Source organism: Lissotriton helveticus, chromosome 4_1, assembly GCF_964261635.1.
Source record: "Lissotriton helveticus chromosome 4_1, aLisHel1.1, whole genome shotgun sequence".
Taxonomy (NCBI): Eukaryota; Metazoa; Chordata; class Amphibia; order Caudata; family Salamandridae; genus Lissotriton; species Lissotriton helveticus.
This window is the reverse complement of record NC_136063.1, coordinates 284,344,346-284,370,633: the sequence shown is the minus strand read 5'-3', so window position 1 is coordinate 284,370,633 and position 26,288 is coordinate 284,344,346.

The window sequence follows — 26,288 nt, the reverse complement described above, 5'->3', positions numbered from 1 at the left end:
TAACTTCATTTTCATAGGTATTATTACAGAAACCATAACATTTCGTAATGGTCATTGAGCCCATTCGGGACCAAGGTACATAATGTTTTTATCCAATGGGTTTCTCTCCGGGCTAAAGCAGTATTTATATCTACACCTGTTTTTTTTTTAAGGCTTTCAAGAATCGTATAACGTAATTGGGGGATGGTATGTCCTGCTGTGTCCCAATGTGTCACCAGTGGGGAGGTGGGAGAATTAAAGTGCTGAAAAAAGGCTTCAAACATTCTAGGTGTCTTTAATTATAGGAGCAAAGGCCTGTTTCATCTTGGGGGAAAAGCTCTCTTGGCATTAAAAATGGTGGCGGCCGCCTCAGGATGAGGGGAAATCCCTCTATGCCATTATAACGCTGGAAACGCTGGAGCAACTCACCTCACCATGAGGGGGAGTTGCCTCAAATCTCTTCCCTCGGCAAGCACTTGATGCGGTCTCAAATCACAAGAAGGTTCCTTGGTCCGCCGGAGCTGTGGTGGCCATCTTGGAACGGCGCTGAAACCACGCCCCCTTAAGGTTAACTTAAGACCAAAACTTAACTTTTTTTTAGACAAAATCCTAACTTAACTACTCCTAAATCCCTTTGTGAATACCGAAAGTCGTACCCTTTGAGAATACCAAAAGTCTTAAAGTTAGGATTTTGGATCTTTAATACAACAACAAATATATCTAAGTTTGCCTATTTGGGTGACTGACAGTGATTTGTCACCCCCTCATTACAACAAAGAAAGGTCCACCTGAGGACCAATGCCTCTGTGGGCAAAAGTCTAAAATTTTAAATAAACTACCTCTGTAACACTGGCATGGAGGGAGGGTACAGAACTACAGGAATCATAAAATGGTCTGACCACAGCACAAGTAGTGGATCCAGAACTTTCAGGTGTGGGTCATTACTAAAAATAGGGCCAATCAAATGCCCTTTTTCATGTGTTGGGCCTAACACTTTTTGAAGTAGATGAATGGAGGGGATATCATGTAATAATGCAAAGGATTGGGAACATTTAGAAGGAGAATTACTAAGATATTACACATGTTTGTGTCACATAGGTGACGCAAATTGGTAGATTTTTTTTCCTATATTTACTTTCCAGCACTATTTACTTTGCATGCTGGAAATAACAGAAAAAAATGCAAAGCAGCGCATAGCACTGCTTCGCATTACTTTGCGCCATGGGGCGTACCAAGGGTGGAGCATGGGCATTCCCATGCAATCACCCAAGGTTTCTCTAGCTAAATAAAGTAGATTGGGTTTAGCGGAAGAAAACTGCGCCCTTTTCAAGTAGGCACATGGAAGGAGAAATGCTTTCATTTTGCCTTCCTTTCCAACTGCATGCGTGCTGCACTGTGCAGCACACATACACAGTGGGGCAAACTTTGCACTGTGTCAGGGCATCGTATTTTGTACAGGAAGGAAGGGTACCCTTCCTGTACAAAACCTATGCTACACTAATGCACACACCCTGGCGCTATGGCGCTAAGGCAGCTCTAATCAGCGCCGGCGCAAGGGTAAGGGAAGGAGAGACTATATCTCTGAAGATATGGCACTCTCCTGCTCGCTCCCTGTCCTGCAACGCAGCGCAGCCTCCCAAATTGGCCACAGGGACCAGGAGATTTCGGTATGAGAGCACAAGTGAGGTGGGCGTGTCTATGCATGCAGCGAGGCCGGACATCTCTGGGTAGAGCTCCGATGTGAGCTCCCCTTTCCCGGGATAATTCTTCCGTGAATACTGACCACAGCCGGTCCATACTCCGGCAACTGCAGCCCGGACCCACCGGCTGTCGCCCTGCCGAATTTCACACTGCTGGGTGACCTCTGGCTGCACCGGGACCTCCGGTCCGATGGCAGCCGCACTCCTGAGGGCCACGTCGGCGGCAGGAAGTACGCAAACCCGGGGGTGGCGAAGAAGAACAGGGCCGCGAAGCGAGACTTGGCGCGAGTGACAGAGGTGGCGGAAACGGGACGAGATACCCAGGCCCCGGCGTGCAGCCCTCTAAACGAGAACCACACCCACATGAGTAACCCCTAACGCTTTCCCAGCTGGGAAACACGAGTGGTGCGCCAACAACACGACTCCAGCGAGCGACATCTAGCTGGAGACGCGACCATCGGCCTTGCAGGTGGCGGCGGCAGAACAGTGTGGAGCAGCTGGAGGGCGATGTTGCTGAGCCCCTGGACCGTGAGTGCGCTGCTGGGGACCCATAGCTGATGGTGGAATATCTACTATGGTGGGCAGAAACGGTGCCTGCAACTGGGGGCGGCTGACGACCTAGACCTTGCGACGCACTGGGATTGCCCCCGTGAAGGTCTCTACCATGCAGCGACCGGGCCTTGCCTAGGGAACATACCAAATTGCGGCATCAAGGACACTCACGAGGCACAACCGCTGGCGGACGCATGAGACAGGGGGAAGGTTCACCGGGAGCAAGCGCACAGCGCAGTGATTGCTAGTGCTGCGCCACAGGAGGCACCGGCAATAAGGAGTTGGAGAAAGTACCGGACACACTGCGTGGAGACCAGCGGATTGGCCCGAGACGTCCCAGCGGACAATCTCTGATAGTGGAACTTTCGCCCTCACTCACCAGATCATACCTGGCTGCCCTTCAGTGGACACGGGACATTGTAATAAGCAACAAACAAGAACAAAAGCAAAACAAGAAAAAAAAAAGAAACCCGGACGCCACCCATATCCCTGCCCACCCCCCACATACAAGCGCTTCCCTGTCCGCACTTTTTGGGACTAAGCCTGGTATTGACTGAGCTATCAGACACTGTGCTCACGGATATAACGCACGCACCTTCGGCACTGCCCATGTCTGGAGGCACCAGGACGCGCACTAGCTCCGAAGGAGTGCAACTGCGGGGCAAGATGGACAAATTCGCAAAACAAGCGGAGGCCGACCAAGTGACGACCAAACTTGACACTGTGTTGGTGGCCATGGAGAGACTGGAGGAGTCGGTGCAATCCACACACACGTCGCTAGAAGCAAAGATAGATGGAGTTGCCATTGATCTTACACACTTGTGAGCGGACCACAGGAAACTAGCGGAGCGCACCATTACTCTAGAGAGCTCCGTATCGGAACTGGAGCCCCGGGTCACCCAGTCAGATAAATTAATGAGGGACCTTCTCAACAGAGTCGAGTTTCTGGAGGATCGGGCGGAGGATGCGGAAGGACGCGCGAGATGGAACAACGTGTGGATAGTGGGAGTGCCGGAACGATGGGAAGGGTCCCATGATGCACATGGAGGACTGGTTGCGTACGTTGTTACCTGAGGGAACATTCTCGCCCCACTTTGTGGTGGAATGGGCACACCGAGTACCAACGAGACCTCTTCCAACAGGCTCTAATCCCCGACCACTCCTCCTCCGCATTCTGAATTACAGAGACCGGGACTCCATCCTGAGAGAAACACGTAAACTTCACGACATCCAGATCGACAACGCCAAAATTATGTTTTTTCCTGACTACACGGTCCAGGTGCAGAGCCAAAGACACTCTTTCCTGGCGGTGAAACAACGATTACGCCATCTTGGTCTCAAATATTCTCTCTTGTTCCCTGCTAAACTCCATGTGTTGGCACATGATAAAACGCACTTTTTTACAAGCTCAGAAGTGGAGGCATGGTTGGACAGTGGCACTGATAAGGCTCCCCGACGACGAAACTTCTAATCTGAAACGGAACCGAGGTCCAAGGAGGAGACGCCGGAATAGATTGTTGCCAGTTTCAGAAGACCAAACACAGATGGGTGCCGGACCACCTGAGGACGTCATGCACCAGGAGCAACAGGATGCTTTACGTATAGTTGCAGAAATCAGCCATTCGCCGACTGCACAATCGATGCTGACCACCAGCCCTTGGGCCCTGACCAGTGACGATGAGGCAATTTATGGACTACCGGACTCTCAGATTTCCTCAGAATTACCGGATGTCACGCCGCAAACGGTGGATCTGTTCGGCTGAGAAACCAAGTGGAACTCCTCCTCCCCTTCACTTTTGTGCCTGCTCTGGGCACCTAGCGGGAGGGCTGAAACACCCGGCCACATCTAACCCCAGCTGATCGTTTGTACCGGGTCATCATAAAGAGGGGCCGCTTCTGGGACACTTGGCTACCTGCCCGGAGACACAGTGAGTACTGATCCTGACTGTATGGCAGCTGGCAGTAATCTGGGCGGCCAGGGACAGGTAACTGCTCCAGCCGGCAAGGCCTGACTGGCTGATCCTCTGGCCCGATGGGCTTACCGGGACTGCATCGCCTATGCTAGCGGCTGCCAAACTGGGGGTGAAGTGCATGCAACTACCATGTTGTAAGAATCACCACATGACATACCGCAGGGCTGTGTTTGATAGTTACTCCCCGGGAGGGAGGATATACAATATCATTTACCCATTGGTTAAGACACCTCGACCTTGCTCGGCAAGCAGCAACCCCCCTAGAACTGAATGTTGACTATATCGATAGAGTGTTTGGACATCTGCACATTTTGCAGCCGACCTTTTGGTATTACTCTCCATGATTATTATTCAGGTTTATTGAGCTGTCTGGGTCGTTTGTTGTTTTATTGTGTCCTTATTCTTACATTGCAGGTAATCATAACAATGTCATTGGTGTACAACTGTGGGGACTCCTGGGTGGCAATGTCCTTGCAAATGGCATGGCGACATCGGGGAGGAGGGGCGTGGGGATCACCTAAACAAACGTAATGGCGGCGATCAAAATCTGTACATGGAATGTATGTGGTATGCATACAGCCTCATGTAGATATCTAATTTATTCTTACTTGAAACGACATCGTGTCCAAATTGAGCTCCTACAAGAGACCCTTTTAAATGAAACAGAGGTACACACGTTGCACCGCAGATGGCGTGGGAAGCTCTACGCCATGGGTTATTCCTCCTATGCCCACGGCGCATTGATATGGGTGAGGCCGGGGACTCCCTTTGAGGTGGAACACTCTCACATTGGCAAGGAAGGTAAACTTGTGGTAGCGAGAGGGCTGCTGGATGGGCACCCCATAGTACTGGCATCGGTATACGCCCCCAACACAGACCAACAGGGGTTCCTTGCACAAATCTCTGCTGTCCTATCCCCCTGGCTGCCCTGGTTATTAGGTGGCGATTATAATTGCATCCTGGACGCCACATTGGACCGCTCCTTTCTGCCGCTGCCAGGTCCACCCATGTTGGGAGCCATGAAAGCCCTTACAACCTGGGCCGCACAATGGGATCTGCATGACGCATGGCGGAGTCGCAATCCCGATGTTAGGATATATTCGTTCTATTCAGGCGCCCACGATCTGCACGTACGACTGGACAGATACATGTTGACTAGCGACTTACTCCCACACGTAACTGATGCCCATTATATGGGCCGTACACATTCAGATCACAACCCACATGTCTTGGACCTTGCATGGACACACACACAGCCCCCTGTTCCCACCTGGAGACTGCAACCAGATTTGCTTCTTGACGCCCCATTTCGGGATTCTCTATCTGCACAAATCGTACACTACTTTGAACGACAACACAGGCACGGCATCTACCCCCCAAATAGAATGGGACGCATTCAAAGGTGTGATAAGGGGCCACTTAGTAGGTACGCAGGCTAATTTATGGAGACAACTAGAAAAAGATCTAACGCGGATTGAGGTTACCATCATACAGACAGAACAGGAGGTGAATGAGAACGGGGAGGAGAGCGTGTTAGAGGTTCAGGCGGAGCATGAGCGATTGCTGGAAAGGCTACGCTGCCTCAACTATGCAGCCCACTCGGCCCGCACTCACAGTATGGGTGATAAGCCTGGCAAGCTACTGGCTTGGCTGATTAGCCGAGAAGACCAAACGATGCTGGTAACGGCGATACATAACAGCCAGGGCGACATGCTATACACGCAAAGCAAGATACACGAAGCTTTTACCGCTCATTATGCTGCGCTGTATCGTTCCCAACTGCAGACTCCCCTTCCGGACAATGCCGAATATCTCGCAGATATACCCTTGCCGTCACTGAGGGAGGCCCAGCGCGGAGACCTGGAAGCACCCATAACACCTGAGGAGCTCCGCGTGGTCATAACTGCGCTCTCCAATGGCAAGTCCCCAGGACCGGATGGATTGCCAGTGGAGTTTTATAAGGCTTACTCGGACCTGCTGATCCCGGAGTTGATCCGGATGTATGAATCGGCAATAGAGGACTCCTCCCTCCCACCCACGCTCAATGAGGCCACCCTTATCTCCCTCCTAAAACCAGGCAGGGATGGAAAGCAATTGGGCTCGTACCGACCTCTTGCTCTTCTAAATACTGACTATAAAATATTGGCGTCCACCTTGGCGCTGAGACTAGCCCCTTTCGTACCCACACTAGTACATGTCGACCACAATGGTTTTGTGCCCACGCGGAGCACCTCACACAATATCCACCGAGTTTTTAGAGTACAAGAGTATGCAGTACAGCAGTGGCCAAGGTCGGGGTGTCTAGTGCTTGATTTAGAAAAAGCCTTTGATTTGGTGGAATGGCCTTACCTTAGGGCGGTATTACAGAAGTATGAGCTGGGGGACGCCTTTATAGATATGGTCAACTTACTGTATCAGACGCCCACAGTGCGGGTCCGCACCGGCGGCCTATTGTCCGAAGCCATTAGAGTTCGGAGAGGCACGAGGCAGGGTTGTCCCCTGTCATCGTTGCTCTTCTCATTGGCAATGGAGCCACTGGCAGAATTACTAAGAGGGCAGAGTGTGGATTGGGGTATTCCCTTGGTGGGCGATATCCATGCGGTCTCCTTATATGCAGACGACCTGCTTCTATAGATTAAAGATCTCACTCATGTGCCACAAGCGCTAACGGACACCTTTTGCACTTTTGCGGCCCTTTCAGGACTCAGGGTTAAGTGGGGTAAATCCGGGGTGTACTCCTTCAGCCCGGACATGCCAGAATGCAAGGTGCGACAGGGCTGAGTACAGCTAGCCTGGCACTCTACCACGTTCAGATATTTAGGTATTCATATTTACCGGTCCTCCGCGGATGTGTTGGAGGGTAACCTGGTTAGGGCCATTTCCTCCCTGCAAGCACAAATGACCTTTTGGAAAATACTCCTCCTCAATGTCCCCAGTCGAGTAACCCTCACGAAAATGATTGTACTACCGAGGCTACTATACTATTATTCCAACATACCAATATACATCCCGAACCGCATCTTTCGTGAATTGGAATCAATGGTCAGAGCTCTCATTTGGAACGCCGGTAGACCCCGAGTAGCGCTGACGAAACTTTATGCTCCGGTAGCAGCGGGGGTCTGGCGGTTCTCAATCAGGAACTATACTACCTGGCAGCACAATTGCAGTGGGTGGTTGGATGGCTGAGTAGGAAGTGCCTGATTGACACAACCTCCGACGCCTCATCCCTGACCCATACACAGATCCTCACACTGTTTCATTCCCTAGCCAAGATGCCTCGCCCGACACAATTGCATTTAGCAGTGGCCCACAAGTGCTATACACGTAGCTTGCAGCTCACACGAAAGGTGACGCCCTATGCTCCTGCACTCCCTCTGCTGGGCACTCCCAGAGATGGAGGGATAATAACTGCGTCTACTCTGGAACGATGGGTGCAGGCCGGGATAGAAACGATGGCTGAGCTGTACACAGAAGGCGCTCTGCTTCCATTCGATAGAATAGCGGCGACCACTGACTTACCAGCAGGGCAATTTCTCTTACATACATCATTGATACGCACGTATACAAAGGCTTGGGGAGATATGACTGAGGAACCGCAGACATATTTACTAGTGCAATACTTGCATGTCATGGGGAATGGATCCCATGTGATCCATTGGTTAGCGCAAGCACTGTTGTCACACACGGCTTGCACCCTCCAGTCACTGAGGGACAAATGGGCAGCAGACAGGGGCAGAGACTGGACGAACAAGGAATGGGAGAGGATACTGGAAGGGCCCACTAATATCCCACGCAACTCGCGTTTCAAGATCATCCAATTTTATATAATGCACAGAGCATATTTGTCACCGGACAAAATTAACCGATATTTCGCAATTGACACAACAATGTGCCCACGATGCTCACTAGTGAATCCGAACCTCCTGCATATGCTCTGGGCCTGTCCTGGGCTGCTGACGTACTGGCACAGCATAACATCTCTATTAGCACAGGGGGCTGGCGCGGAGCTGCCACACACGTGGGAGGCGTATTTGCTTGGCTTATTTAAAAGAACAAAACATACTAAAGTTCATGCTAGGTTTTGGGATCTGGGGCTTGTCACCGCCAAGAGGTTCATCACCAAGCACTGGAAGAGCAAGGACCCACCGCGCATTCAGCATTGGTGCACCTCCTTTAACAACTGGGCGGTGGCGGAAGGTGCAACCCTACGCAGGGAGGAGACTAAGGGCCATTCCAATAGCACAACCCTGGGATGATATTCTAAGCTCCTTTCACCAAGCATGCCTTGAACAGGGAATCACCTAGGCACCTTTTTTTGCTGGACGTCATTGGCATGACGGACGAGAGGGAGGGTGGTACACTTGGGAGGGGGGCCTTGGTCTCAGCTGCCAGTGGAATGTCATGCTCGCGATACAAGATGCTGACCGCACGTCACAAATGAGTGGATCTGACCCGCCCTCGATGCACGAGACCAGATGACAATACTCTACAATAAACGCATTAACGTTATGCCCACCCACCCCCACATTGCAACCCTCATACCTGGGGGCAATAACACACACCTATCGACACGTATGAACACATTACCTGCCTACCCACCTTATTGACTTCCCCCAGAACAATGCTCTTATTTTGTTTTTGTCCCTTTTATTGTTATAGATCCTTTTCATTATTAACCTATATATTCGTTCTCCCCCCCAGTTGACCGAATTAGTGGTGTCCCGACAAGCTCCTTAGCGGACACGTTAGTTAAAATGTTTGAAGACGGCAGCGTTGAATGTATCACGTTTGTTCCTTAATTGATTCGCAATACTCGCACCTAAAATTGAGTGGCCACTCCACATAACGGGTCTTCTAGGCATGATAGATGAAAAGCGGAATTGCCACATGCGCATGACGCTGGGCCTTAATTGGTACGATCATGTGACTTGAGCCATATCTGTAACCGATCCAGGCGACAACCTACCCTTTGACACCGCACTGGGCACACAATTGCAGCACATGATGGGCCATGGCTTTGCCACAAATACCGTTAACTCAGTTCCTAAGCGCCATCTCTCTTTCAGCTGATGACCCATTGCTCTGTGGAAATGGGAAGCACTCTTCGGTATAACGTACTGTGAGGAACTGTTATTGATCCATGCATTCCTGTTTCCCTTTCCGCATTCTGTGGTATTAGAAAAATGTAATGTATAATACTACTGCTGTACATGATCATTGCTGTGATTCAAAAGGATGACCTGTTACTCTCCTCAATATATTGCATTGTATTGTGACTATAAGCTGAAACCTTAATAAAAAATATTCAAACAAAAAAAATGAGTGCACAAGTGAGAAGTGAGTAGTAATTTGTAGCAAAAACATATTATTTGCCATTTAATATGTAACATTAGAAAACAGCTATAGTTCATAGTATACTAAGATAAAGACAGATTTCTGTTTTCTTCATATGAACAATAGTTGTGCAAACTAAAAATGCAGCTCCTACTCATCCTTTTCATCTAATCTCTCAGAAGAGCTGAAAATATAGTTATCATGTTTACTCGTTAGATAGTAGTTGCACATCTGCTCCATGACGTGCCTCTCTCACTGTCTAGTAGCTCTGGAAGCAGGCATTGTGGCATCATAGCTATTATAATGTAATATAGTTGAGCAGCTATGCTATTTTTTCATTACAGTTAACATGTAGGTCACAGCTACTCTGTAACAACAAAATTAGAGACCGTTTTTTTAAAGGGATTGCAGGCTCCAATGTAACATAAACTTATTAAGCCTACTGTCTGCAGACAACTGATGTATACTTCATAAGAAAAGAAAAGTCTTTGCTGAACAAGAAAGCCATGCAAAGTATTTTTAAGGACATAGATTTGTTTTCCAATGATTCTAATGAATATAATTTTGTCTTGGAAGAGGTGTCTGAATGCCTTTGTAATATAAATAATTCTAAAACTGTGGTCTTTACTTCTGGGAACAAAACATACCATGTTTGACATACCTTTTTGTTCTCTCTATCAAACACAAAGCAGCTCATCATGTTGCATGTCCGAAGGAGACTGTCTGACAGATTCAAGAGAGTGTTCATTGAGGCATGCTAATGTCTATTGTTCCATGGTTCCTCCTTGAATATGCTAAGTATACTAATAGAATGTACAATATCTTGTAATAAATAGGTGGGTTTTTAACCCTTCTTTAGTATCTGTTATTTCTTTTGCATCAAGGGAAAAGATGTGTAGTTGTGTATTTTGCCACGCAGAACACTCACTGTATTCTGTATTCTATTTAAAATGCTGCGGGCTGAGGGTGTCTGTAGAGAGGGGCACATTGGCTGGGATGCACTGCTCTTAGCTTAACATTTGAGGATAGATACACCTGCCTGTACATGTAGTCACTTCAGTTCTATTATCATAAACCCCAACAGCCAATATATGTTTGTTTTCTCATCTTCAGGGGGAAATCTCATGTGATATCAATTGATTATAGAACTTACAGAATCACCTTTAATATTTTCACAGGCTCTCTAAAGACACCGTCAACTTCCTGGAAGAACGTATGCTAGTTTAATATGTTGATGAGTTCTTGTTTGGTACTAGCTAAGTGAACTAATGAAAGGGTGATTATCTGTGTCTGTTGGATGAATCAGCTACAAATTGACATGACGCGCCTAAAAAGAACGTACAATGCTGTTGACCCTGTGTTCTAATCTTAGGTTGCAACATCTCGTTGGGGGAATCGCACCTGTCACAAATCAGCTATTCGTAAACTTCCAGACCTGATACCATCTGTCAGGTATGGATTCTTTTTGGGGTGGTAGGGTAGTGAAGGTAGCGGGTTCTGTTCTGAGCTGTGCTAGCAAGGTCAAACCTCTCCAAGATTTCATTAAAAAGGACATTCTAAAAACCTTTTCCTTGGTCTAAGGAGGCAGATTAAACATTTTTTTTTTTTAAAACAAGCATTCTTCTCTGCTCCCATATTAGATTAATTTGGTTATAACAAACTTTTGGCAGTGTAATGCCATACGAGAGAGGGCTTTGCATTTGGTGTCTGATCCATGATCACGATGACAAAAAATATATTGGCCATTATTATTCCTTTGCTTTTCATGCCGTAGTGCCATGGTGTTCCACGTGCCTGTGAGATGTTGTTGCTGCTGCCCATCTAGCTGAACACCTCTCACTGTTACTATATACCAAGGGGTAGCTGCACTGTTGTTAGCCACTAAGGCGGAGATTTAGACACATTTTGCGCTGGGTTGGAGTCACAAAAGTGACGCTAACCAGTGCAATATTTTTCTTTGCTATTTACTTTCCAGCGCAAAACTTATTTTGAGCTGTAAAACACCCCCAAAGTAGCACAAACAGCGCAAAGCACTGCTTTGCGTTATTTAGCATTGAGGGAGCATCACATGGGTTGAACTTGGGCGTTTTGATGCAACAACCCATGCTTTTGACACCAAACCATATTTACAAAGATTTGTTAACGCCCCTTCAAAGAAGGCGCTAACAGGAGAAATGCTTTCATTTCTCCATGCTTTTCTAACATTGCATGCATGATGCACTGTGCAGCACACATACAAAGTGGGAAAAGCATTCCATTGTGTCTAGGCATAGTATTTTGTACAAGAAGGGTACCCTTCCTGTTCAAAACCTATGCTAGACCCATACACATACCCTAGCGCTGTGGCGCTAAGGTATGTGCATGGAGCACGGCCTATGAAATCTGTGCCAGCTCAAGGGAAAGGGGAAGAGAGAGCGATATGGCTGAAGATGTGGCACTCTCCCGCTCCCGCCCTGTTGTGCAACACGGCCCAGCCTTGCGGGGGCTGAGCTGCATGAAATTTTTGTAAATCTCCCCCTAAACGTTAATGTAAATGTAAATGTACATGTATTTATATAGCGCAAATCACCGACCCGGTATCTAAGTGCTTGCTTAGGGAACCCGTCCTGGTATTCCCCTGTGAGATACCCCGGCAGGGTATCCACAAGGTGAAAGCCAGGCATCCCGCCGCGAGGGGCGTAGTGGAGATTAAGCAAGCTATTGCCCAGAGTCACAGAGTGAGACCCCGTGAGTTGAGTAGGCACCAGAGCGAGAATTATCGAGCCCGTGGAATTTTTTTTTTTTAGCCCGAGACCCGCCGAGGAATCGAACCCTGGTTCACGGCCGATCTCAGCTTCCGGGTCTGCCGCCTCTAACCACTGAGCCACGCTTCTCCACTAATTCTCCATTAATACCTTTCTACCCTATTTAAAGCCCACTTCACCAATCTTCACATTGACCTCACTGATGGATTGTTACCAAATTGTGATTTTATATATTATATTTATGGTTTATGTTTGGGAAACTTTAATGGATTTTGGTTGCTAGATATGCTGTTTGTATACCATGTGCTATGTCAATGAGTGTAATTGATCTAGTAGCCCTCACCTGCGCTTTCCCCCTCGCTGCAGATAAATCTGTAACCATTTTACTGTTTTAAGTATGCCTTGGGGATGGCCCATGAATTTGAGCTCTTCAGTATGTTGTCATGGTCCCTCACCTACGCTGGGGCCCTTATAAAAAAATAGGTTTTATGCAAAAATGTGCACGATGTTCTTTATTTACCTTCTAAAGTTGATATTGCTAATTATGCCGCACATCATTTCACCCGGATGAAATATCCAGAGGTAATTCCTTTGCCGATCAAACTGACAAAAGGGCTGCGCCTTTCCCCAAGTCGAAAGCTACTCTCTGTACATATCCCTCGATTATGTATCCCTGTGCCCACTCCAAAGGATCTTGCTGAAGTACAATATTGTGCCCCTGACAGTGAAGGAAATGTATGGCAGAAATACAGGTGCAAAAGAGACCATTTTGAGATTGGCATGCAAGCAGGGTGAGTAGTTGCTCCCAAAGAATTGCTCCCAAATCTAGCCCCATTATATCATGATGTTGCCCATGTTAGCCAAGATTACTTGATATGTGCCACAGGTGCCCACTGTTTTACCTCCTATTTCCCTTTCATTGCTCAGCAGTTTTGCAACACCTGTGCCACTTACCATTCCCGCAATATGGGAAAAGGTGTTCAGACCATCATTGCTGCCCATCCTACTACCCTTGATGCTGCTGTTAGGTGTATGTTATAGTTCCAGTGTGTAGATGGGGCGTGGCTTACACGCCGAGGAGAGATGGCGGCTTCTCCGTGAGATCCGTGGAGTCACGGGTCTTCCAATGCCGTAAGGACCTCTCTAAGCGCCTCTAGAAGCCTGCTTTGTTGTCGCATCGACGGCGGAGGATGGTCTGCACGCGGGAGAGGCTTCATTTGCCGGTTTCCTGCTGATTCTGCAGCGCTCTGTGACAGAGGTAAATCTTTCCCGTTATTGGACGCGGGCGGCCGCCATTTTGTGCCGCCGAGCCCGCGTCCTAATTCAGCACTGCGCAATACCGCCTTTAGTTATGCTGCCTCCTCAGACTACCTTATTTATCGCGTAGCCATATGATTTCCAACACCCTTCACGATATGGCATAAACCGCAATGTTTTCGCTTGTCTTAATAATGTGTTCCATGCCAACTGCCTCTATTTTTCTGTTTCTGTGAGGCGAACGGCCGCCATTTTAGGTAATGGCGAGAAAGTTCGTTCTACCTCCGCTGTTTCTGCTGTTATGCTTTTCATCCTGGATGATACTTCATCTTTTTATCAATGACTCTTTTTCTTTTTTTTTTTCCCATGAAGGCTATTCTTTTTGATTGTTACTATTCTAATGGTCAAGTAGTGGCACCTGCTTACTTTCTACTTTGGATATGTCACACCCTGTGCTACTCTGTTGATTTTTGAATGAGCTTATATGTACATTTCATATCTCTGAGCTCTTGGAGGCCATTTCCACTTTATTTGCCTTGGTATTTCTGTGAAGTGTTCACCGCTTCCTAACTTTCAATACTTCACTTTCTTTTTGGTACCTTCACACGCTCTCAGCATGGCTCATGACTCAAGTAATACAAAGACATCTCAAACCGGGACAAAACATAAGAGACTGAAAAATGATCCGCCTTCCCCTATTCTCTCCTCTTCAAATCCTGTTCTGAAGAGGTTCGTGGTCTCCAACCTTTTATGTCTGCCACTAATGAAAAACTTAAACAAATTGAAGAAAGATGGGTCGTTATGGAAGGCAAGGTTTTGAATTTGGAACAACGTGTAAGTGACATTCAGGATGTTTCCTCTAAAATCCCTATATTGGAACAAGAGATACATAAGCTGAAACTGCATACTGAGGACCTTGAAAACCGCAATCGTAGGAATAACATACGCATTTATGGGATTCCGGAAAATGTTGAGGGTCCTGACATGGGGTCCACTCCTTCCTACGGAAATTCTTACATAAACTTTTGGATCTTCAACCTTCATCTCATCCTCTCAACATTCAGAGGGCCCATCGCCTAGGTCGTCTTAACTCCAACGCAAGTAAGCCTCGTGGCATCATTATGCTATTTCTTGAGTTCACAGAATTAATGAATGTCTTGAAGGCTGCCAGGCTCAAACGACATCTCCTATGGTCTGGTCACAATATCTTTATTTCCAAAGACCTTACGACCGCTACGAATGCCCGGTGCAAAGAATTTTTGAATCTTCGTCCTCAATCCCAAGTTGTGGAATGATATTAAAATTCTTATTTCCTCAATTGATTGTCCGAACATTGTAATTGCTGGTGATTTTAACCTATGGGTAGATCCTTTTTCCGATATACTCTCCTCAAGTAAATTTCAACCCGACAAATCCCATAAATGTTTCCAATCTGCCATTGCCTCTCGTCCACTATATGATACCTGGAAATTGTGTAACCCTGACTCCCTTGAATACACTTTTTTCTCGAATGTGCATCATACTCGCTCAAAGATTGACTACATTTTGGTTAGTACATCTTTACTCCCCTCTATTCAAAAATCTGCAATTGGTTCCATTTATATTTCTGACCATGCACCTGTTTATGCTGTCCTAGACCTTTCCCTTACCTCTTCTAAATTTAGCCGCTGGAAATTTAATACATTCCTCCTGTCTGATACTGTTTTTATGAAAGAAATGACTGTGTTCATTACTGAATTTTTTACTTTTAACAACCTGTCGGACACCTCTATACCCATTAATTATCACTATGTCTTATGTCTCCAAAAAAAAGAAACTGAACAGAACTAAATATGAAGACCAACTCCAGAACATTAAACGGCTTGAGCATTCTTATTTCACCTCTAAGTCTACCTCTGCCCGTCAGGACCTTATCATAGCGAAAACTGAACTTAATAAAATTATTACAAATGAAGCGTGTAATACCCTGCTTAAATTCAAATCCAAATTCCATGGAGGTCAAAACAAGGCGGGTAAAATGTTGGCAAATTATCTAAAAATTAAATCTGAACGTAAAACTGTAGGCCCTATTTTTAATGATTATATTAATAAACTAGTCACGTCCAATGAAGACATTGCAGAAGTGTTCCATAATTATTACCAATCCCTTTACACTGATGATACACACACCTCCGCTCAAAACTTAATGTCTTTCTTTGATGGTCTCCCCTCACCACCGTCACTTCCTGATGAATTTGCCCAATTAGAGAAGGATATTTGTCTTCAGGAAGTTCTTCGGGCCATCAATTCTCCTAAAAAGTCGAAAGCACCAGGCCCTGATGGACTGCCTGTTGAATTTTACTCTACTTTTCACGCAATTTTTGCACCAAAACTTCTACAACTTTTTAACTCCTTTATTGCTGATGCTAAAGCCTCTGGGTCTTTCTTGGATGCATTAATTATCATAATTCCCAAACCTGACAAAGATCATTCCCATTGTAAAAATTACCGCCCTATATCATTAATCAATTATGATTGTAAAATTTTTGCAAAAATTCTTGCTTCTCGCCTTGACTCTATTATCCCACTTTTGATTAATACGGACCAAGTGGGGTTTGTGAAGGGCAGACTAGCCGCTGATAATGCTCGCATGTTTTCTAACATTATTTCTTATAGTAAAAATTTCAATGACCCTCTGGCAGCTCTGTCCTTAGATGCTGAGAAGGCCTTTGACCGCATCAATTGGCAATTTATGTTTCGCACTCTCCATTGGTTTGGATTTGGTCCCTCTTGTATTTCCTTGGTCGAACTCCTATACTCCTCTCCCCGAGCCAGTATCTTTGTTAACAATCAATTTTCAAGTTTTTTTTCACTAACTAGAGGTACGAGAAAAGGATGTCCTATTTCCCCTTTATTATTTATCCTCTGCCTTGAACCTTTTTTAGAGCGAATTCGAACCAATTCCAAGATTGCTCGCTTTAAAATCTCCTCTATTGAAACAAAAATATCTGCATATGCGGATGACATATTGGTTTATATGGCTAACCCTGTTACGTCTCTGCCTCATTTTTTGGACGAAGTCCGACTATACTCCTCCGTCTCGGGTTATAAAGTCAACTTATCCAAAACTGAAGTTTTACCCCTAAATTTTGTTTGTTACCAATATATGTTCAACACTACTGATTTCGCATGGTGTCCTTCCAAAATTAAATACCTTGGCATTTTGTTTTCGTCATCCCTAGCTGATACACTTAAATTTACTTTTGATTCCCTTTTGAAGAAAGTCCAATCCCTCCTCCAACTTTGGTCTCCCTTATATCTGTCCTGGTGGGGTAGACTTGATACTATTAAAATGATGATTACTCCTCATATACTTTACACTGTCTCTATGCTCCCCCTAAAATTTCCTAATACATATTTTACCCGCATCAATTCTATTTGCACTAAATTCTTGTGGAATGATAAACACCCTCGCATTGCCTTACACAAGCTTATACGTACTAAGAGTGAAGGTGGTGTTTGTTTCCCTAACTTTAAAACTTATCATTCTGCCTTCCTGGTTAAACAATCCTTTTCTTTAGCCTATGATTTTTTGGACACTCCAGTGCCCAGTTGGGTTGTTTTTGAACGCTCGCTCTTAAAAGATTTTTCATTTCAACAAATTGTTTTTATGTCAAACTGTTCTTTTTTGGCCAAACACCGTGTTCTAAAATACTCCCAAACACTGCTTCACAATACATTTTCTACGGACCTTTCCCCTCTCCAATGTTTTTTATCATGTATTGTGTGGTATAACAAATTCCTTAAATACAAGGGCAAATAGTTGTATTACAAATATTGGAAAGAAAAGGATATATTGTTTGTTCATCAATTTCTCGCTAATAACTCTATTATTCCTTTTCATGAGTTGCAAACCATATATCAATTGCCTGCATCTTGTTTTACTGAATATACCATCATTACGTCTGCCATTGAATCTCACTTGTCTACTCTTTCAATACCTGCTACCTTACCATCCTTCACTCCAACTACTCCGCTATTTCCTTTGTTTTCAGCGCACCAACCTAAAGCTGCCCTTATATATAAAATATTGTTATCAAATGTTATTGATCCTAAATCAACAACTGAGATTGCTTGGGAAACTGATTAGTTTGTTTCTTTACCTGTTGCAATGTGGGAAAGTTTATGGTCCAAACTGTTTAAAGTTTCTATTGCTGCACATATCACTCAATCTTTGTTTTTTATCTATCATAGAGATGTTGTTACTCCTGTTAGTATTCATAAGTTTTCGCCAACTTTTTCCCCATTATGTTGGTCATGTTCTAAAGAAACAGGCACGCTTAAACATCAATTATATGATTGTCCCTCTGTTGTATCCTTTTGGAATTCTGGTTGGAATATTTGCATGCCAAAATGTTTCGATGTTCTACCTCTTTATCACTACTGAATGTTTATTTAGGTTCTTTATCGACTGATATAGATATTGTATCCTCTCATGATAGATTATTAGACCTTTTCATTGCTATTGCCTTTAAAGTGATTTTATCGCGTTGGAAAGATAACTCCAAACTATCTGTACTTACATGGTGGAATTTCATTTGTGATGAACATAGGATTGCTGTCGCTTCATCTTCCTCTGTTTCCCTAAAAATTGAATCTGAACTCCTATGGCTCCCCTTTACTACTTATCTCTCTTCCACTTCTCCCAGCTGATCACTTGGTTTTTCTTTTTTGCAAGTATTCCTTTTATCCACGACTTCAATCTCTCTTTCTCTTCCTTTCCTTTCTTGTTCTTCTTCCTCTTTCTTTTCTTTCTCCATTTTCCCTTCCTTATCCTCCTGTTCTTCTCCTCTTTTCCCTTTTTAGCCTATATTTTACACTTGTCATATGCCTCATGTTCTTTTTTTTTCTTTATTTTGTTGCTCACTTACTTCTTTATGGCTTATGTATTGGTTTTTTTGTAAAATGCTAATACAAATTTCTTAAACTGAAAAAAAATAGTTCCAGTGTGTATGTTTCCAGATGGATGTAAGACTATCCATGTGCCCGAGTTGATACTATCACTGTATCTATGAACCGCTCGAAGGCTTCATGCAGACGTTAAGAATACCTTTTTGGATCAGATGTGACAACTCATTTTGTGTTCTCCATAGCTCAGGAACAGTGGAAACCATTAGGAAAAAAAAAGTATTCCCAGTGTGCTTGCCACCTTGTATCCTCTGACCAGGTTGAGCACTTTCATGAAACTTTGAAAATCAAATTGTCTGAGATTTGGGTTGAGATTGGATTTACTGTCACAAGTCTTGTTCCACTCTGAAATGAGCATCTGCCCCTCCAATGAATCGTGTCCCCTGCTTCCACCTTGCAGACACTTCCGAAGGGTGGACTGTAAAATGGGAAAATGCAGCATCTTTACGGTCATATTGAATGCAATGTGTCATTATAGGCCCAACCTTTATTCTCAGTTTTTGTGTCATTTTCTCTCACTCTTCTGTTAAACGTCTATCGCGGGTTCTATTTACTGGCAGTGGTGCTGCCAATCAGCCTAGAAAATTCTATGTATGTGAGAACCAATCAAATACTGGTACCCTGATTATGTACTAGCTATCATCAGACACAGTAGGTCAGAACTCTTTCCTCTACGCACCAGATTACCCACCAGCCTCTCTGAGTGAAGCAGTCTATCTATAATATACAACAAGTAGTCAACGTATTGGAAGAAGTAGAACATGACACTGTGACTTTGCAAACTACAATTGCCTTGTTTGTCTTGTTTGCCAAAGATGGGGGCCATATTCACAAAGGTAAATGGAGATGAAAGTCTAACTTTACAACTTTCGGTATTCACAAAGGGCATTTACTACTCGTAAATGCCTTTTGTGAATAACGAAAGTCGTAAAGTTAGACTTTCGTGGAAAGTTATATTGTCCCATTTGTATTTCCACTGATGATGGTGCTCAAGTAAGCTTTTTGTTTGGCTTCAGAAGCAACATGACATGTAACTTGCAATTCAATCAGTTTGTGTTCCATGGTGTGTTTACTTTAATGGCATAATGACATTTTATTTGCATGTTTGGATTTTTTGTTTAGTGAGAGCGTCCTGTTTGGGTCTATGGCAAACCTAGGTTATTCACTAATCACTCATTCAGTTCATTTGTTTTACCTTGCTGACTTGGCACATTGTTAGATTTACAGATTTTTGTTCCTAAAGTAATGACTTGCATACAAATAAAGGGGTATATTTACAAGCCATTATCACCACCACAACGTCACTTTTCTCAACATTGTGGTGGCGATAGGGGCTTCACCTTATTTATAAGGCAGCATTAAGCCACTCTGTTCTGTTGACTGGAAATGTGTTCACATTTCTGAACACTTTCACGAAGAGAGGTCTGTGAGCAGCTCAATTCTATCATCAAAATCATTTACATGTGATGATGTCAGGTCGAAGAAAAACACGAGAACTCTCTTGCACACCCACGGTAAAGCCTAAGGGGCTTATTAAGAGTCTGGCGGTCCACAGAATGCCAGCCTTGCGGGTGCATGGCGGTGGAGGTCTTCTGACCGCCCAATTAGGACCCGGGTGGTTGGGCTGCCCTGAGACCAGCGCAAAGGCCAGGGATCAGAGAACCCTGGCAGTGGCGCAGCAGTCTTGAGGCCACAATATGTTTGGCGGAGCAGCTGCAGCCCACCAGGCATGTTACAGGTTTCCTCATCGCCACACTTTTTATGGTGGTGTGACTGCCATGAAAAGTGTGGCAGTGAGGAAACAAAGGGGACCCTACAGTGCCTCCTGGTGCCTCATGGCATGTGGATGTACATAGGAGGGCACCACTTGTGCTCCCCTGTGTGCATACACACCAATACCTGCACAGCAGGGACTGCAGCAGTCCATGCCATGCAGGTATTGCCTTTGATGTTCCCATTGCAGTGCCTATTTTATAGGCACCGCCGTGCAAATGTCAAAGAACCGCCCGCCAGACAGGAGAAAACTCCTTATCTGGCAGGCGGTTCCTACACAGATTTGTCGGTTGGGGCAGTCCCGCTCCTGCACCGCCAAACTCATAATAAGGTCCTAAAGGTTTTATGCGTTCGCCTAAGCACCAGCTATTCAAATGAATACAGAAACTAAAAGAATACTATTAGAACACACGATGAATGGAATGCACCTCAGTGCACAATAATGAAAATAAGTTCATCAGCTATTGCAAAAAAATAATGACTTATATGGCTTGCACCTCAATGAGCAACTAGTCTAAACACTATATAGTGGGCTCCTTGGAGACACTGAAGGCAAAATACATGAGCATGAGAAGGAAAATGTATATTGTGCCCTATAACTTCTAAATGGTGTCTTGGTAATGGAGGGAAAATATCAGGCTTGGAGGGGGATAATAATTGCAAAAACTGTGAATCTAGAGCATTTCCTAGAGGGAGATCAAACTAGATTGGACCCCTTAGTTAAAGGGCATGCAGTTCCAAGAAATAGGGTTGAGGTATTATAAGGATCATCCACCCTTACGGGTATAGTGAATGGTGGGAACGATAAAGAGTAAGGCCAATGAAGAGGAAAGAGTGATGGTAAGGGATTAGCTTGTGAGCCTATAACCATGGCAGAAACAAAGAATCTTAAAAAGGTATGTCTATTCAATGGGAAGTCAATTCAAGAGTAAAAGCCTAATGAAACAGAGGTCGTACAAGGTATTTTTTTTAGCAGGACGTTGGCAGGGGTATTATTTACCAGTTGGAATCTGTCCAGAATGCATTTAGGGAGTGTGAATTTGATTGAATTGGCATAATCAAATCTATAAATAATGGTGACTTGCACCACCATTTGCAGCCGCTTTCTGGAAGTTAAGGAAAAATATTTTGAAAGAATCTGAGATGATAATAACATGCAGCTAGAATTTAGTTGAATTGGTTAGAAATGGTTAGACCAGAATCAAAGAGAACCCCTACATTTTTTAGAGCTGGAAGTTAGAGTTTGCTAAGGACAAGGAGCCAGATGTACTAAACATTTTTACAGCCACAAGCGTCTGAATCGCTATTTGCAACTGAAAAAAATCGTTTTTATGTACTAAAGCTATCTTAGGAGCCAGTACAGTTTTTACAGATTCCTAAAATGTATTTGCAACTTCATACCGAAAAACTTTCTGTTAGGGATGGGATTTTGACATCCTTCCTAATTGACATTTCAATATGAGATATATCAATGTTTTGCAACCGAAATCTGATAACAAAACCTTAAAAAAAACAGACTCCCGACTTCCTGCTATAATGCATTCGCAAAAGGGAATTGTCCCATGGCAATGCCTAGGCATTTGTGAAGGTAAAATAACAAATGTTAAAAAATGTTTGCTGGGAAGTAGGCAGTGGTCCAGGGGAAGAACTCAACTGTAATGACTTATTACAGTTGAGCAGTTATGTTATTTCTTTATTGCAGGGCGGCAGCTCCGCTAGCACCAGCAGTGACAAAAAAGAGAAGCTGCTCTTTTCAGCTCCGATTGGCGGACATTTAAGCACAGAATATTACAGACATTTCAGTTTGTCTGTTTGGATTTCGAGGCCTGAGCTATTATCAAAGCAAATTAAGCATGTAGGCAGCATGGGGAGGTGGCTTTTATAGGGTTCCATCCATGCATTACAAATGTGTAAGGGCGCTTTTTAATTTTGGCCCTCCTTATGCATTTACAATCTGTTAGACATGCTGCGCATGCCCAATGTAGCACATGCATGTTAAAGGTAGGGCTCAGGCTGTGACGTGTTTCCAGCAATGCTGCCACAAGTCCTATCAGTAGCGAGGACAGAGTAGGGAGACAAAATGTCTGCCAGAGCATATCCTGACTTCTGACAGAGATATGAGACTTTGCAGGCTCCTCACGCTATGACAAACAGTCCTGTAGATCCCATTGGACACCCAGTTGAAAAGCTGTTGAGTAGTGTTCCAGCATGTACATTTTAATTGCAGACATACAGTGGAGAATTGAGGGTTTTGGGGGGTTGGCAGAATGCCCTACACTCCCCGAATTTTCGGGCGGGTGGTAGGGTGCAAAGGTGAGGGCATAGTGATTTCCCAAGTGGTGCGGGCGGTGAAATGCAGGATTTTAGGGTTAGTAATCCTAGTTCTGGGTGTCATTTTAGTTGGGTACACCCAGGTTTGGTAGGAACAGCGAGAGGTTTTTCAAGGTTTTTTTCTGCTTGGTATTGTGTATAATTGCTTTACTTTGCGCATATGACGATTTACAAGAGAGGGAGACAGGCTTTTTGGTGCTTCAGGTGGCAATTCTACAACTGACCTTTTGTCAGGGGGTGTGCTGATAGAGGCAGGGGTCGCCCAGGTGGAGCGCCCAAAGAGGAGGTCAGCGGGGAGGGGGCGTGACAGTGGCCTGCGTATCGCCTTATTGAAAATTTTGGTGAGGAGGGATGGGTACAAGTATGGGACCTGTGAGCAGCACAGTGGCCCCGCCATATTTGGCCGAGGTCCCGCGCCACGTTGCAATAGGCAGAAGGGGGAGAAAAAAAAGTAAGGGGTGAGCCCAGCGCATCTTCCAGTACAGGGGCTGAGGTGAAGCTGGTAGTCTGAGGTAAAGGCTGCGGTGTTAATGCTGCTTCCCCAGCAGTGACCCAGTGCGGCAGAGGCTTTGTGTCACATGGAGGCACGCGCCCTGGTATATCAGGCTTACCGGCAGTTGGGGTAATTGCTGCGGATCCCATCGTGGTGTATAAATAAATAAATAAATAAATAAATATGGTGGGTTCAGGACTCAGCAGTGTTCAGACGCTGGTTCCTGGTTTGCAGACAGGCGAGTGGCCGGAGAGTGCAGTGACGCCTCTCAGCTGCACAAGTGAAACTTGGAATGCCGTGGAGGGGCCATGGTCAATGCATTCACAGGTCGTGCCGCTGGACCTGTCAAGTCCATGTAGGAAGGCCCTAGGACAGGAGGATGAGAGCACTGTGAGGGGGCAATGCAGAGTTCTGGGAAGTCCCCATCCCCTCTGTGAATACTGGGGTTCCCTCTGGGAATTCTGGGTGAGGATTGGGGTCTAGTTATGGCCTACCAGCAGTGGGGGGTGGGGGTACTTAATGCAACAGGGAGGATTTTAGGATGGCGTTCAATGGAGAGTTAGAACTGTCTCTGGGTCTTACAAGGCATTTCTGGAGTGAGAAGAGGTGCAAGGGTTTCTCGATCTCGAAGAACAGAGGTATTTTCAGAGTACCTATGGGAAGGTGGTGTCCCCCATACCTCCTGAGCGTTCTATGGTTTGGGTGGGGGGAGGTGTTTCAGAATGGGGGGCCTGGGAGTTGGATATGGTGCCTCAACAACCCCTTATGGGTTTCTGGGCAGGCAGGCCAGAGCATTTTAGTGCCATCCAGGGGTCTGAGGTAGTTTCAGTGGTGGCATTAATATTCTGTCAGCCGGCAGGGTCTAGTGTGGCCTGTCCACCCCGGTCCAAAGACAGAGCTTGTGTCTTGGCAGCCAGCTCTGGAATGGCACAGGATGAGTTGGTGGAGAGGCAAGGGCAGGTATCTGCATCCGCCTTGCAAGGATTTTGAACCTTCCCAGGACCTTTTTGCAGACCAATTGCTGATGGTGGAGTGGGGGGTGGTGAGGGACATGGCATGCCTGTGGTGGTGTTTTTGGGGAATGGCTGGCAGTTGGATTATGACGAGGATGAGTTGGAGGAAGGTGAAATTGTGGAGAATGGTGCGCAAGAGAATGAGTGGTGTGAAGCCCCTTAGGGTGTGCATTGTGCACGGGCTGTTAATGATCAGAGTGGTAGTGTTGGTGTTTTACAGGCACCCTGGGCATTTATAGGCCTCAGCAAAAGGAGTGTCCAGTCAATCAGGGACGAGGTTGACATCAGGACGGACATCTTTGGTGTGGGACCCGATTTTGAGGCCAGGGGCACTGTTGCTAGGGGAGTGGAAGTTGGGGTATAGGTTGTGGTGACTTACACTCAAGCGCAGTGATATTTTTGTCATCCGTTATTGAAATGGAAGTGTCAGGGGACAGGATCAGGGGGCAGTTATGGAGGGAGTGGGGGGTGAGTGAGCTGCAGAGGGGTCCATAAAAAACTCATAGACAAAGTAGGCAGTAATGGGTGAGGAAGAAGACATTGGGAAAAAGAAGGAGAGCAAAGAGGTGAAGCAAAGAAAGCTGCCATATATGGGGATTACTAAGCCCCTGGGTACTCATTTAATGTTGGCCACTAAAGAATGCATCTAGAGGTGAAAATATTTGGAATTCTGTGATTGGGGTCAATAAGTATTTAAATCTCTGGCCACCAATTCTAACTCAAACATGACTGCCAAATAATCTGACCAAACAAGCAGGAGAGAAGATGTTGTTTGAAGATGGGGGTTATCTGAAAAAATCTCGTCAAGGAAATGGCCTGCTGAATGAGGAGGTCCCTTGACCAGTTTAACTAGACCCAAACTAGCCATCATGTTGACTAAATGACCTGAACCATTGTCTAGAGAGTTTTCTAAATGGAAATTAAAGACCCCAAGGATCGTAAGATCAATGGAGTCAACTTTTGGTTTCCAATAGCTGACTGAAATTATGAGTAATGGCTGCTCTAGGGCCTGAGAGGCGGTAAATAAGTAACTTATTGAAGGAGTAATATTTATTAAGTTACATTTTAAAAGAAAGCACTTCACAATACCGAGTTCCGGGAAGTGCTAGTAACGAGGCTTTAAGATGTTGTGGTGAATAACAGCTAAGCCCCGCCGGATTTTCTCCTTGAGGTCCAGCCTAAAAGTGGAGTATCCGTCTGGAACTGGAGAGATGATGTCAGGGCTTGAGGCAGCATCAGCCCACGTCTCTGTTATAAATGCCAAATCCAGAGTTTGAGACTCAAGGAATTCAGTTACATTCTTTATCAGGGATCTGGCGTTGATAAGTATTTAGTTGCAGCTAGATGGATGATCAACTACATCAGCATTGGGGGTTCTGGGAGGATTCAAAGTCCTAATTTTGGCCTTTGTTAATGAAAACTTACAGATCGGACAGGTAGGTGTTCAAGCACATAGTATCGGGTTCAGGATAGGGCCGTAGCACTTCTTACCTGGAAGGTTCAAGTTAAGTAGCGAGTCAAAGCTCCCAAATGGGAGGCAAAACCAACAGGCGGCTGGAGCTGAGCATGGGCCGATTAAGGACAGGTGTAGAAGGGCGTGCTTTTGACACGCCAGTGCCGAGGACGCATGGTCAAGGAGGCTTTGAAGCCCGGAATCCAGGAGGCATGCCAGGGGGGGGGCGTGGTGGTGAGCGCTACTCATTTTAAAAATATGAGGGAAAGCAAACCAGCAAACAAGGGTGTAGCAGCCCCTACTGCATTCCACAAGCTTCCTTGTGGAGTGCAGTTACTGGTAAAGTAATACTAATTAAAATAAATGTGAAAATGCTAAGAAATGCTTAAAAGTAGCAGAAATTAAAATGAGGTTGTTCCGTGTAAAGATGGCGGCTTAAATATGCAACAGGAGCCAGACACTGCCCGTAAACGCATGCCCATGCTACAAGGAAAGTAAAAGGTACAACAAACATCCAATGAGGAAGCCTCCGTCAATAAAGCTGCACATACGGGCTGTCTAACACAGGTTTTGAAACCCGGCATCCGGGGGGGGGGAGGGGGTGTCAGAGAGCAAGGTGGTGAGCAGCGATTTTAAAAAGGTGAGGGAAAACAAATCAGCAAACAAGGGTCCTGGCTGAAGACAGCTGATAGCCAGAAACCGGTCCTAGGATGTTTGATTCCGGTCCAGGAAAGACATG